Below are 13902 nucleotides of genomic sequence, written 5' to 3' on the forward strand. Positions count from 1 at the left end.
TGTGGCGATCCTGCCAGGGCATCGCAGGTTTTTCCCCAGAGAACTCTCCCTGCTTTCCTCATGGCCGCTCAGGAGCAGGCTTCCCCTCCTTCGCCTTTTGGAGGTCTGGTCAACTCCGGTAGGCTCGGGTTCGACCTTCTTCAACACCGGGACAAGCTTCCGGATCATTACCATGAGTGAGGTATCATGGTAATTTGCTAGGAGCCTTCTCTACTTCTGCCTCAACATCTGGAGTATCTAGCCATGATATTGAGTTAACGGCCTTACCACGTTGGAAACACCGCTTCTCGTCCGATCAGCGAAGTTAAGCAACGTTGGGTCTGGTCAGTACTTGGATGGGTGACCGCCTGGGGACGCCAGATGATGTTGCCTCCCTCTCCGAGCCTTCCCTTCAGTTGTCTGTGGCAAGGCTGAGCAGAGTCGCAGTACCCGTTCTCAGTCAAGCAGAGCTTTCAGCCCTACCTTGGAACGTTTCCTGGGTCTCTTTTCCTCATTGACCCGTCTAAAGTCCCGAACGGTCGCCTCAGGATAAGTTCCCTGTGGGGCGGCCCAAGTTCCGGTGTTATCAAAGCAACGATTAACCGGACTTTCTGGCCCCTATGGGACCAGCGGAACGTTTAGACCTGCAATGGGTGTTGACCTATGGAACCTCTTGATGGGAGTGGATATTCTCGTCCTTTCCCCACATTTTGATGCTGTTCTCGGACTCGCCAAAGAAAAGGGGGGGGGGCATGTTTCGGTTCTGGCCTATGGTCAGGACCTGAAGGATACCTCTCCGTCATTCAGGCAGGCTTAGGGGCCGTAGTCTGGCCCCTCTACAAATCCTACAGTTCCTGCCGAATCGCCCCGTGCACGACGACTTCATGGTACTGGCGTATTCCAACCAGCAAGGGACGCATTTTCATACCTTCGCATCTTGCAGTAGAGATACTGAGATGATCCGAGGTCCTCTTAATACCACTATCGGCTCGCTCATTCCGGGCAGAGGAATGTTCTCTCCGACTATCTGAGCAGAGCCTCGCAGATAGAGGGTACCTGGGGGTCTTTGGCCTTTAGTAACGAGCAAGTCCTGGCCTGGGGGACCTGATCGCGACAGCCTGGAACTTCAAGCTTCCGCTGTTCTTCCCCCCAGTCTCAGACCCCAAGACTCTTTGGCAAGATGCTTTCTGGTGATGGTGGGACAACATCGACGCCTGCGTCTTCCCACCATTGTTGTCTATTGAGAATGAGTCTCAACAAGACCAGGTTGTCTGTCAACCTTTCGATGGCCCTGAGAGCTCCACTGTGACTATATGCGGAACGGTTTCCGGACCCTCTGCTTCCCCTGACGGAACTCCCAGGAGAGCTTCTCCCACGGCACAGGCTACTCAAACAACCACACTACAACATCTTTCATGAGCCGTGGCATCGCTTTGGCTTCACGCCTGGAGACACTACGCCGCCTCCTCAAGAAAAGACAACCCGCTACAGTCGCGGAGCGGAGGTCGCGTCACCTGCGATAGTCATCCGCAGAGGTCTACCAGGCGAAGTGAAGAGTATTCTGTGGTTGGTGTCGTGGGAGAGATACCTCTTCCCTTGAGGCCTCTTCTCCAGCAATAACGGACTTATTGCTTTTCGGCGGGAAGAAACTCCTTTCCGCTCTCGGCAGTGAAGCCTGTCGCTCAGCCTTTCCCTGGCCTTCAGGCTGAAAGGAATAGACTTTTTCCTTCCCGCTGGACCTTTCATCGCTCATGCGAAGCTGCGAACGTCCCTGCCCCCAGTTGGAGTGAGACCTCCTCCATGGAGCATGGTTCGGACTTTTTAGTCCCTTAAGAGATCTTCTCAAGAACCATTACGTCAGGCCTCTGATCGTATTCCGTCTTGGGGGACGGTGCTCCTGCTCACTCTGGCCTCGGCCAGTGTGTAAGCAATCTTCTTGGTCTCGTACGACTCCGCCCTTTCTAAGGAATAGGGGAAGGCAACATTCAGGTTCGCTCCTGAGTTGTTTGCTAGACTCAGAATCTTGGGGTCCCGGCCCTTCGGTCCAACTCCTTCAGGATTTCGAGTCACAATTCTTTATCGGATGACCCAAACCTTCTCCTTCTTGCCAGTAAAGGAATCGAGGGGTTATTTTTGGGAACAGCTGCAGTTTGTCTTCATGTGCTGCCGGGTTGGGAGCACAGGGAGGACACATGGGAGAGTCACCAGTATACCTCTTCAGCTCTGACTCAAGGACATTCATCTCGACCTGAATCCAGACCCTCCCCCGTCACGTCGCCCTTCAGCACAATGTCGGATACATCGCAACGTCCCTCGCCTTCGAGTAGTACTACTCTGTGGCGCAGGTGCTACAAGCTGGAGTCTGGAAGCGTCTAATGACCTTCGCAGCCCGCTTCCTGCAGGACGTGACCCACAGGAGTATCGATACGTTTCTATCGCTCTGTGGTGGCTACACAACAGCTGGTCTAACCTCAGGCTCCTTTTTGGACAGGTAGCAGAAGGTTGAGGGCATTGTTATCAGGTTTTAGTCTGCATGAACGAAAGAAGTATGTCTGGCCCTTACTTCTTTCTTCATCATCCCCTCTACGGGGAAGCAGCATCCTGGTCTCTGCATAGCTGACCTCGAACCTCTGCAGGTAAACCATGCTTCCTTGTGTTCCGAGTATTGAGTCAATACTGTCGCGTCCCCCATACCCTGACGAGGTGGTATTGGGAACGTCCTAACCCAGAGTTCCTTCTGGAACTCCAGGTCAACTGCCTAGGATGGGTCACACTTCTTCCTTCACACACAAGCTTATGTAGGCCACACGTTTCCTTGCGGAGCACGGAACTTGTGAGGTGCAGGGATTCCTTTTCTTGAGTGCGACTCACTCGGATTCTGAGTCCCCGAGTAAAGCCAAAGCCAGTATGGCTGGGGACTTTCCACCCTTCCTAAGGGGTAAGTCACCCAATGTAAATAGCGTGGTTTGTATTTCGGTTACGGAACAAATGACAAATTCGGAGATAATTTGTATTTTTCCTAACCATACAAACCTTAGCTATTTACACATATTTGCCCGCTAGCCCTGTCCCCCAAGACAAGTCCTACCTCCAAGTGAAGTGAAGCAGTTCACCGGTGTGTGAGGTGGGGAGGAGTAGCTAGCTACCACTCCCCTACCCCCCTGCTAACTAGCGCGGGGGTAATACACCCTCGTTAAATTCTAATGGCTCGCCATTTCAGGTACGCCGAAAGGTAAACCCAATGTAAATAGCTAAGGTTTGTATGGTTAGGAAAAATACAAATTATCTCCAAATTTGACATATTTTCATAATAAAATTAATTTTTTAACATACTTACCTGATAGTTATATATAATTTAATTCCCACCCTCCCCTCTAGAGACCTAAGGGCATGGAAAATCTGAGGAATGACTGGAATGGTTCCAGGTACCTGGGTAGAGGGCGCACTAGTGGTACACCTGGCTACCCAATCAGCGATTGCCGCGAGTTTTGAAATTTCTGCCGTGACGTCAGGGACTAAGCTATACATATAACTACCAGGTAAGAATGTTCAAAAATTTATTTGCTTTAGGGCTATGTTAATATGTTAAATAGGCTTACTAGAGAGACTAAGGATGACTGTTAGTTTGAAAGGAGGTTGACTTTCCTTTATCTCAATCTTTGATCTACATTGTCAAAACCATCGCAACTGCACCTCTCTATGTGTAAATATACTCATATTCATATGGTTATTGTTGTAAATTTCTTTTGTTCCATCACTATATACAAACCCTCACTATTTATAGGGAGATTACTTTCAGCAAAGCTGGAAATCAAGCCACAAGACTTCTAGCGATGGATAACCATCCCAACCACTAGTTAGCGAAAGGGGAATGGGGTAGCCGGCTACCCAGAGCATCCACTTTGCTTTTGGCTCGGTGAGAGAGACGTCCTCTCTCTCCCTGCTCTAAACATAACTGGTCATTTGACTTGATTTTTTCTTGTATTCTTATACAGTATAGTCATCTCTTTTTATATATGAAACATTCATGTAATGTTTTTATATATATTCAAGCTTTCTTTTCATTACAGTGAATGAAAACCAAATGCAACAAACCTATTAGGACGTTTTGCCAAAAGACATTCAAAAACTTAGGATAATATTGGAGTTATGGAAATTGGGCGGTAATCAGTTGGACATGAGCTACCACAAACTAATTTACATAGTGGAGTAATATTAACAAATCTCCAGAAAGTGCTAAAAGCTCATCTTGCTAACATGTACAAAATAACAGATAACTTTGGAACAAAGAAATCTTCAGTCTTTATAAAAATCAAAGGAAAAATACCATTTGGTTCTACACCTCCATAAGCATCGAGGTCCATCAAGAGAGCTTTAATTTCACAAGATCGAAAAGCTAAACTAGTTAGTTTAGTCTCGGGAAAACAGGAATGAGGAAGATAAAGTTCCTCTTTACTCGGCTTACTGTCAAACACATCAGCCAAAAAGAGTTGCCTTTTCCTTTGGACAGTGAGTGACAGCACCATCTGGTTTAAGTAAAGGAGGAATTGTTGCAACTACAAAGAGTGCAGATTTAAGGGTAGCCTACCACTATGTTCCTAGGTTGTACCAGAAAGGGTTTCTTTTATGGTTAAATTGTATTACTTTTCAGTTGAAGCATAAACTCTAAATAGGTTCCTCCTTAATAGTCTGTCTTTCGGCAGAAACCTTATCTATTACCCGAGAAACTTTAATCAGGTTAAGTATTTAGGAGTTGATACGTATGCACCTGTACAGGTTAGAGAGTTCTGATACGCCGGGATTTTAAACCAGCCTTCTTGGTTTTAGGAACTTCCTCCCTCTTAAGGATGTCTCCTATTAAATGACGAGAGTTTGTATTTGTATAAGAACAAACCACAAATTTTTTTAAGTAATTTCATTTTTCCTTAATATATAAACCTGAGTTTTTTAAATTACATTCCTTCCTTATCCACTCAGCAAGCCGTAGGTGAAGATCAAAGTAGCTACTCAGTTTGATGACAAGGAACGGCACTTCTACGCTACCTGCTAATAATTAGACACCTTGATGCGAATTTTAACAGCAGAGTTTCAGCCACGCTGAAATGGTACTCCTATTATAGGATTCAGGTTTTTTATATTTAGGAAAAATACAAATTACTTGAAAATTTGTCATACTATAGTTTCACTAGTATAGAACAATTAGCTGGCAAGATAAAAATACAGTAGCCTGTACTATACTGTCATTATACAACATATCCTTATTTGGTTATCACTATACAGTAATGTTAACACATTCCTAATTCATCTTCCACAGACATGGACTATAAGGAGGTGACAGAGCAATGTGTAACATTTCAAGACATACTTCTTCTGAATTTGAGATTTATATATCATCCTTGGTCTGAGAATCTAACTTGAAAGTACCACCTTATAACGGTAAGGCTGTATGACCTGAACTCTTTTCATAATAGTATCAGTAGTAGAATTAATATTAATTATTCAAATTCCTGATCAATAAATTCTCTTTTATTCATTTTTCAACACCATGCAATCTTCCACCTGAATTTCCATCTCATCATAATCTTCAGTACTTTTTTCTCATTCCCATTAGAATTTGTCATTCATGCCATCTTAATTTTTGAACATTGTAATAGTTTCTTTTTAATTATTCTTTTAAAAAGTAATTTAGCCATTATTATTTGTTCTCCAAGGAAGGCCTTTTTTATCTTAATATAATTTGTACAGTACTATAATTCAAGTAACACCCAATGCAGACCATTAATAGCAATACTACATACAGTTTTGAGCGTGTTAATGGTTGGATTGGATTCACGAATGTGGGTTGTACAGCCCAACACTAGGGCCTGTGAGGCCATTCATTACCCAAATAAAACTGGAAGAAAACCCAGCAGTTACATTCTTGCACAAGTCAAGAGTTTTGACAGCAAAATGGAAGAAAGGAAAGAAGAGGTAAAGCCGATGGATATAAAACAAGGATGGTAGGGTTAAAGGAATGTTACTAAGACCCTTATGTAGTGACTACAGTGCAGCGTATGAGGTACACTGATGGCAGTACCTCCGTATGGAGGAGCATCTTATTGAACACAAGACTGCAATTAAGAAAGGAATTTCAATATACCAGTCTCAACAGCAAAAATTAAGTCATCAGTGATGATACCAGCTGAAATAATATTTATGGAAGGAAGGGAAGTTACAGCTAATGCCAAAAAGATTCTTGGTCTTGGGAAATTACCAGGATTATGGAATTTGTTCTACAAATGAAAAGTTAAGAAATAGACGTAGCAATGTTGAAGACGCATGCGGAATGATTGAAATGCAACTTTTCAGAGAACCTAATAAAATACTGAGTTAATATACTAGCCTTTGGGCTGGCCAAAGCTGTGTATGGAGTGACCTAGAAAATTACCTTAAATAGTATCATTTTGTCAAATATGCAATAGTCCAGGCTGTAAACCTCTTGCAGTAGCTAGATGAGATGAGAGATTATTTATAATTAAAACACACTTCTATGAAATCACTATTAATTTATCTCTACAATAGCTGACATCTGATTATACATTTGTCATTAGTAATAACAGTATAAATAACTGAAAAAAATTCAAATATGTTATTTTCATTAGTAAAATAAATTTTTGAATATACTTACCCGGTGATCATATAGCTGTCAGCTCTGCTGCCCGACAGAAAAACCTAAGGACAAAATACGCCAGCGATCGCTATACAGGTGGGGGTGTACATCAACTGCGCCATCTGTCGAGCAGGTACTCAAGTACTCCATGTCAACACAGAACCAATTTTCTCCTCGGCCCACTGGGTCTCTATTGGGGAGGAAGGGAGGGTCCTTTAATATATGATCACCGGGTAAGTATATTCAAAAATTTATTTTACTAATGAAAATAACATTTTTCAATATTAAACTTAGCCGGTGATCATATAGCTGATTCACACCCAGGAGGGTGGGTAGAGACCAGCATTACATGTTGACATTATTATGAGCTAAGTATTTTGTATTTCATTTTAGCAGTTATTCAAAACAACAAACATAAAATAAATAAGTACCTGGTAAGGAAGTCGACTTGAACAATTACTCTGCCTTTTTAAGTACGTCTTCCTTACTGAGCCTCGCGATCCTCATAGGATACTGAGCGACTCCTAGGAGCTGAAGTATGAAGGGTTGCAACCCATACTAAAGGACCTCATCAAAACCTCTAATCTAGGCGCTTCTCAAGAAATGACTTTGACCACCCGCCAAATCAAGTAGGATGCGAAAGGCTTCTTAGCCTTCCGGACAACCCAAAAACAATAATAAAACATTTCAAGAGAAAGATTAAAAAAGGTTATGGAATTAGGGAATTGTAGTGGTTGAGCCCTCACCCACTACTGCACTCGTTGCTACGAATGGTCCCAGAGTGTAGCAGTTCTCGTAAAGAGACTGGACATTCTTAAGATAAAAAGACGCGAACACTGATTTGCTTTTCCAATAGGTTGCGTCGAATATACTTTGCAGAGATCTATTTTGTTTAAAGGCCACGGAAGTTGCGACAGCTCTAACTTCGTGTGTCCTTACCTTCAGCAAAGCTTGGTCTTCCTCATTCAGATGGGAATGAGCTTCTCGTATTAACAGTCTGATAAAATAGGATAAAGCATTCTTTGACATAGGCAAAGATGGATTCTTAACTGAACACCATAAAGCTTCAGACGGGCCTCGTAAAGGTTTTTAAAAAGAACTTAAGAGCTCTAACAGGACATAAGACTCTTTCTAGTTCATTTCCAACCATACGATAAGTTTGGAATATCGAACGATATTGGTCAAGGCCGAGAAGGCAGCTCGTGTTTGGCTAGAAAACCAAGTTGTAGAACATGTAGCCGTTTCGGATGAGAATCCGATGTTCTTGCTAAAGGCATGAATCTCACTGACTCTTTTAGCTGTGGCTAAGCATATCAGGAAAAGAGTCTTAAAGGTGAGATCTTTCAGGGAGGCTGATTGTAGCGGTTCGAACCTGTCTGACATAAGGAATCTTAGTACCACGTCTAAATTCCAACCAGGTGTAACCAAACGACGCTCCTTCGTGGTCTCAAAAGACTTAAGGAGGTCCTGTAGATCTTTATTGTTGGAAAGATCTAAGCCTCTGTGACGGAAGACTGATGCCAACATGCTTCTGTAACCCTTGATAGTGGGAGCTGAAAGAGATCGTTCTTTCCTCAGATATAAGAGAAAGTCAGCTATTTGAGTTACAGAGGTACTGGTCGAGGATAGGGATACTGACTTGCACCAGTTTCGGAAGATTTCCCACTTCGATTGGTAGACTCTAAGGGTGGATGTTCTCCTTGCTCTAGCAATCGCTCTGGTTGCCTCCTTCGAAAAGCCTCTAGCTCTCGAGAGTCTTTCGATAGTCTGAAGGCAGTCAGACGAAGAGCGTGGAGGCCTTGGTGTACCTTCTTTACGCGTGGCTGACGTAGAAGGTCCACCCTTAGGGGAAGTGTTCTGGGAACGTCTACTAGCCATCGAAGTACCTCGGTGAGCCATTCTCTCGCGGGCCAGAGGGAAGCAACTAGCGTCAACCTTGTCCCTTCGTGAGAGGCGAACTTCTGCAGTAACTTGTTGACAATCTTGAACGGAGCGAATGCATATAGATCTAGATGTGACCAATCTAGTAGAAAGGCATCTATATGAACTGCTGCTGGGTCCGGGATTGGTGAGCAAAATATTGGGAGCCTCTTGGTCATCGAGGTTGCGAAGAGATCTATGGTTGGCTGGCCCCAGGTGGCCCAAAGTCTCTTGCATACATCCTTGTGGAGGGTCCATTCTGTTGGAATTATTTGTCCCTTCCGACTGAGACAATCTGCCATGACATTCAAGTTGCCTTGGATGAACCTCGTTACTAGTGAAATGTCTAGACCTTTTGACCAGGTGAGGAGGTCCCTTGCGATCTCGTACCATGTCAGAGAGTAGGTCCCTCCTTGCTTGGAGATGTACGCCAAAGCCGTGGTGTTGTCCGAGTTCACCTCCACCACTTTGCCTTGAAGGAGAGACCTGAAGCTTTTCCAGGTCAGACGTACTGCCAGTAGCTTCTTGCAGTTGAAATGCATTGTCCTATGACTCGAGTTCCATAATCCCGAGCATTCCCTACCGTCTAATGTCGCACCCCAGCCTACGTCCGATGCGTCCGAGAAGAGAACGTGGTTGGGAGTCTGAACAGTCAGGGGAAGACCCTCTCTAAGGTTGATATAGTCCTTTCACCAAGTCAGACCAGACTTTATCATTCCGGAAACCGGGATCGAGACCGCTTCTAGCGTCTTGTCCTTTTTCCAGTGAAAAGCTAGATGGTATAGAAGAGGACGGAGGTGTAGTCTTCCTAGTGACACAAATTGATCCACGGATGACAGTGTCCCTACCAGACTCATCCACAGCCTGACTGGGCAGCGTTCCTTCTTCAGCATCTTCTGGATGGATAGCAGGGCTGGGGGTTGATCGTCTTGTTCAGCAACGTCCTCATCAGAGGGTTCCTCATCCGAAACTGATGAGGAAACGGCAACGGAGTGGGCAACGTCTGACTCGCTGAATCCGGTCGCACTGGTGGATGCGTGACGGAGCCGGACGCAATATCATGGTACTGCTGCACAGTCTGTGAACTGTCAACAACCATGGGTGCGCGAGGAAGTACAGCGTCAACCCGAAACTGTCTAGACTGTCTGGGTTGTGCAGTCAACACCCTACCGGGTTGCTGAGGTTGACGCACTGCGTCACAACAAGTCACCTCTGCTGGTTGTTGAACGTCTTCCTAGTGACACACTGAACGTCAACAACCACCTCCGAGCGTCGCTTAACGTCAACGTGCGACTGGCAACCCACACTGGGTCGCATCGGTGGAGGAACCACCTCAACTGGCAGACGCGAGTAGGATACCTCAGCATCAACAGGGCGCACAACCAACCGGTTGGAAGGTTGTTGGCCAGAAGGTTCCTCTCCGTATTTAAGTCCTCTATCAAGGACACAAGCTTGGACTGCATGTCTTGCAGCAAAGCCCATTAGGGTCTACGGGAGCAGGTGTGGCAACAGACGGGGTTAGCGACTGAGGCGGAACCATTTACCATCCCTGGAAGCCTTGTTATGTGTGACATAATAGTACAGCAAAACTTCAAAGGCTCGACAAAAGTTGAGAAGTTGACCTGTAAACAACTTGGAGCGTCTCCTGGCTAGGCGCCAGGGCGAGTCTACCAGAATTGAGAAGTCTACCTGGGCAGAGGCATGAACTCCCAAGCCGAGAACTTCTCTCGTGTCCTATCAGACTCTCGCTCTATAAGCCAGTTTAAAAGAAGGGAAAACAAAGGCTGTATCCCTAAAACTCCTCCTGGTGCAAAAACCAGTCGCCTAGCCAACGTAACGCTCTCTAGGAGAGCGAGAGAGCACTAGCTTAACAACAACGGCTTCGAAGTAGCTAGGCCTAGTGTAAGTTCTGACGTTAGGCGAACGAGGAGCAGCAGTTACAAGATCCGGACGAAGATCCTTAAAAAATCATCATGATTTAATTAAAGTCCATAGGAGGCTAAGCAGCTTAAGGCTCCTCTCCAAATGACAGAGTCCTCAAAGGAATATCAGTAGGAGGGAGAACAGCACTTTCTCATCTACAGGAACCTTGTCCGAGAAAAGCTAGGTTATCTCAGTGAGGGTCTCACTGGTGCATTAGCAGCAGACCAGAAGGCAACGTTATGTAACTGCTTGACAGTCTGTGAACTGTCAAAAACTGAACTGTCAACCACAACAGGTGCGTGAGGACATACAGCACTGGTGCATTAGTAGCAGACCAGAAGGCAACGTCATGTAACTGCTTGACAGTCTGTGAGCTGGCAACAACCATAGCTGTGTGGGGAAGCAAAGCCTCTACTCCTGACTGACTAGTCTGCTGCGGGCGAGTAGCGGTAACCACAGTGGGTTGCGGAGGTTGAAGCACAGCGTCAAAACAAAGCAACTTAACTCCACCCTCCTGTTGTTGTGGTAACTCGCGAACGTCAACGGAGGGTAGCGTGCGTCTGTGAACGTCAACGTGCGGCTGGCAGGGTACACTGCGCATGGGTGGTGGAACTCTCACAGGCGGAGTGCGGGAGCAGGTAGCGTCAGCGTCTACTGTACGCACAACCGTGGTTGGTTGTAGGCTAACGGGTGCAGCGTCAACCTTCTCCGCACGATACTCCTGCATAAAAGATGCTAACTGTGTCTGCATAGACTGTAGCAAAGACCACTTAGGGTCTACAGTAGCAGGTGCGGCAACAGACGGTGTTACTGCCTGTTGCGGTACCGCTTAGCCTCTCTTAGGAGGTGTGCAGTCATCGGAAGACTGCAGCGAGTCCGAACTGACCCAGTGGCTACACCTGGGCCGTTGGACTTGCGCGGAAGGGACCGACTTGCGCTTAATAAGCTGCGAGACCTTGGTCCAAGGTTTCTTACGAGAAACCTCTTCCGCAGACGAGAAGTAAATGGGCTCTCTCGTCTTTGTGTGGGTGGGGCGATCTTGGGTAGATACGCCCGAAACCACGGAGGGAAAAACGTCTGTTCGTTGATCAAGGCCTGACGAACCCATAAGTCGTTCGACATTACTTCTCCCCTGGGCTTGGGAGCTTGCAAGAGGTCCCGGACTAGGTGAACGACAGGCACGAACAGACGAACCCTCGGACGCAACACTGTAACACTTTGCGCATATCACTTTATCACTTCGATTTTCTGTTTTGCACTTATTTCACTGAAATCGAAACTTTTACTGATTTCTACCTGAAACACGCAATCCTACCCTTCATTAAAAGGTAGTAATTGCGAAAACAGTCGTATAATGCAACAGAAAACATATATAAAGATAAAGAATTCAGTGGCTGGGAAAGAGACTAAACACTAGTTCAAATAAACTACGTTTACAATCTCTCGCCGCACATAGCCTGGGGACAAGAATAAAACCCTAGAAACGTTTTACCTTCTTCCCCGTACAGCGACTAGGGAGGAGAGTAACACGAGAACAACGTTACCCGCTTGAACGGAACGTTTTTTCTCCTCTCTCTCCCTCCGTCTCTATCTCTCTCTCTCTTTCTCTCTTGATTTCGCACCTGAGAGAAGAGCCCAATTATATATCGTCAAAACATGTTATTTGGCTAAAGGAAAAAACTGAAAGGTTTTCCAAATAAAAAGTTCCTTTAATTTAGAATTTAAACCATTTAAGCTAAGAAAGAATGAACGAAACGTCAGAATCGGTTTACTCTTACTGCAAAGTGAAACCGTGATACACTCTCTCTCTATCGTAACGATAGAGCGCATGTTGAACGTCCTGAACGTCAACAACTGCGTAGTCTAAAAAACTAAACGTTAGTTCATCTTTGAAAACAGTACGAGACTATCAAAGAAATTCTTTCATAAAACATTAAATTTAAAAAGTTTTAAATTCTTTAAAGGCTAAATACGATATAACGGGCTCAACGTTGATTAACTTCGGTTCCAAGTTAGGACCACCTACTATCAGGAAAGGTCGCATATAAACAAAACATAAAAATTTATTTTTTATATGTTTATAATAAATGGAAAGTTAATCGAAGAGGTCTAATAAAGGCGGAGAGATATAAAATATATAGATCTATAACGTGTTAAGCAAAATTACTAAAAACCTAAACACACTTCCGTCTAAGGGAAGGGTCGGCCATTTAAAAGTGAAAGAGAATCCATACTCTCTTTGTCACCATAATTAAATCTATCCAAAACGAGTTCAAGTTTTGAGATGAAGATAAAACCCCTGCATAGCGAAAGCTCAAAACTGGAATAGTGTACTTCACCAAATAGTTGTGAAAACAAATCCAGTTAGTAACAGCGTATTTAGTAGGTCTTGCCAGTGGCACGACAGAGAGAAAATTGGTTCTGTGTTGACATGGAGTACTTGAGTACCTGCTCGACAGATGGCACAGTTGATGTACACCCCCACCTGTATAGCGATCGCTGGCGTATTTTGTCCTTAGGTTTTTCTGTCGGGCAGCAGAGCTGACAGCTATATGATCACCGGCTAAGTTTAATATTGAAAAAATACAATTTCAAAATCAATTCGATACTGACAGAGATATCCAAAGTAAGGTTATGCCTAAATATTCTCATCAGCTGTTCATGGGATTAACAGAAGACTAGATAAAGGATAAGAATATATAGTTTTCTTATGGAAAATTTATTAAGATACAAAATCAAGGTACAAAAAATCTTCCCAGTGGAATTATGCAGGTACTATATATAGTTTACCATAACACAAGCTTTTACAAGTTTGCTACTTCCTTGAAAAGGATAAATTGACAATAATAACCCTCAAAAAGGATACTCCTTCACCTTGAGTACCAGTTTTCAACCCATGAAGGATTAGTGACAGGACCTAAGAGTATCTTACCATGTCTAGATAAAGACTTTGTTTAAATTTAATTAATAAATTCCATAAATACATACCTCACACCAAAAGATATGTGCTCAGGATCTATCTGGGATTTAAAAGTTCTAAATATATCAAAATATTAGTCGAGAAAGCTGAAACAGAACCTCGTAAAATCATCATCCATTTTGAAATCAGGTATTTAAAAAATATGTCTTTGGATGACAAGAAATAAACCATAGAACCAATCATAATGAAGCAACTGCAAGAGAAGTATTGTGAACTAAAGATTTCACACATTTGGAAATCTTGAGAAAATTTTTTTATACTGTACATAGACCTACAAATATATTGTTATAAACAGGGCAAAATTTACTGAAGTCCCTTGAACAAGAAAACCAGTGAGGACAGTAATAAAAGCCAAAATAATTTGTTGTTATATCTGTACCCATTGGATATCAGTCCTCAACCCCTTAATGCTTATTAGAAAAATAAAACTATTAAAAAGAGCAGAGTAAGG

At 44.0% G+C, this 13902-nt stretch overlaps 1 pseudogene; it reads left to right on the forward strand.

The window, feature by feature from the left end:
• Positions 1-253: 253 nt before the first annotated feature.
• On the forward strand, positions 254-372 carry LOC137622120 (5S ribosomal RNA; annotated as a pseudogene).
• Positions 373-13902: the final 13530 nt, after the last annotated feature.

This window comes from Palaemon carinicauda, chromosome 28 (genome assembly GCF_036898095.1).
Source record: "Palaemon carinicauda isolate YSFRI2023 chromosome 28, ASM3689809v2, whole genome shotgun sequence".
Classification (NCBI taxonomy): Eukaryota; Metazoa; Arthropoda; class Malacostraca; order Decapoda; family Palaemonidae; genus Palaemon; species Palaemon carinicauda.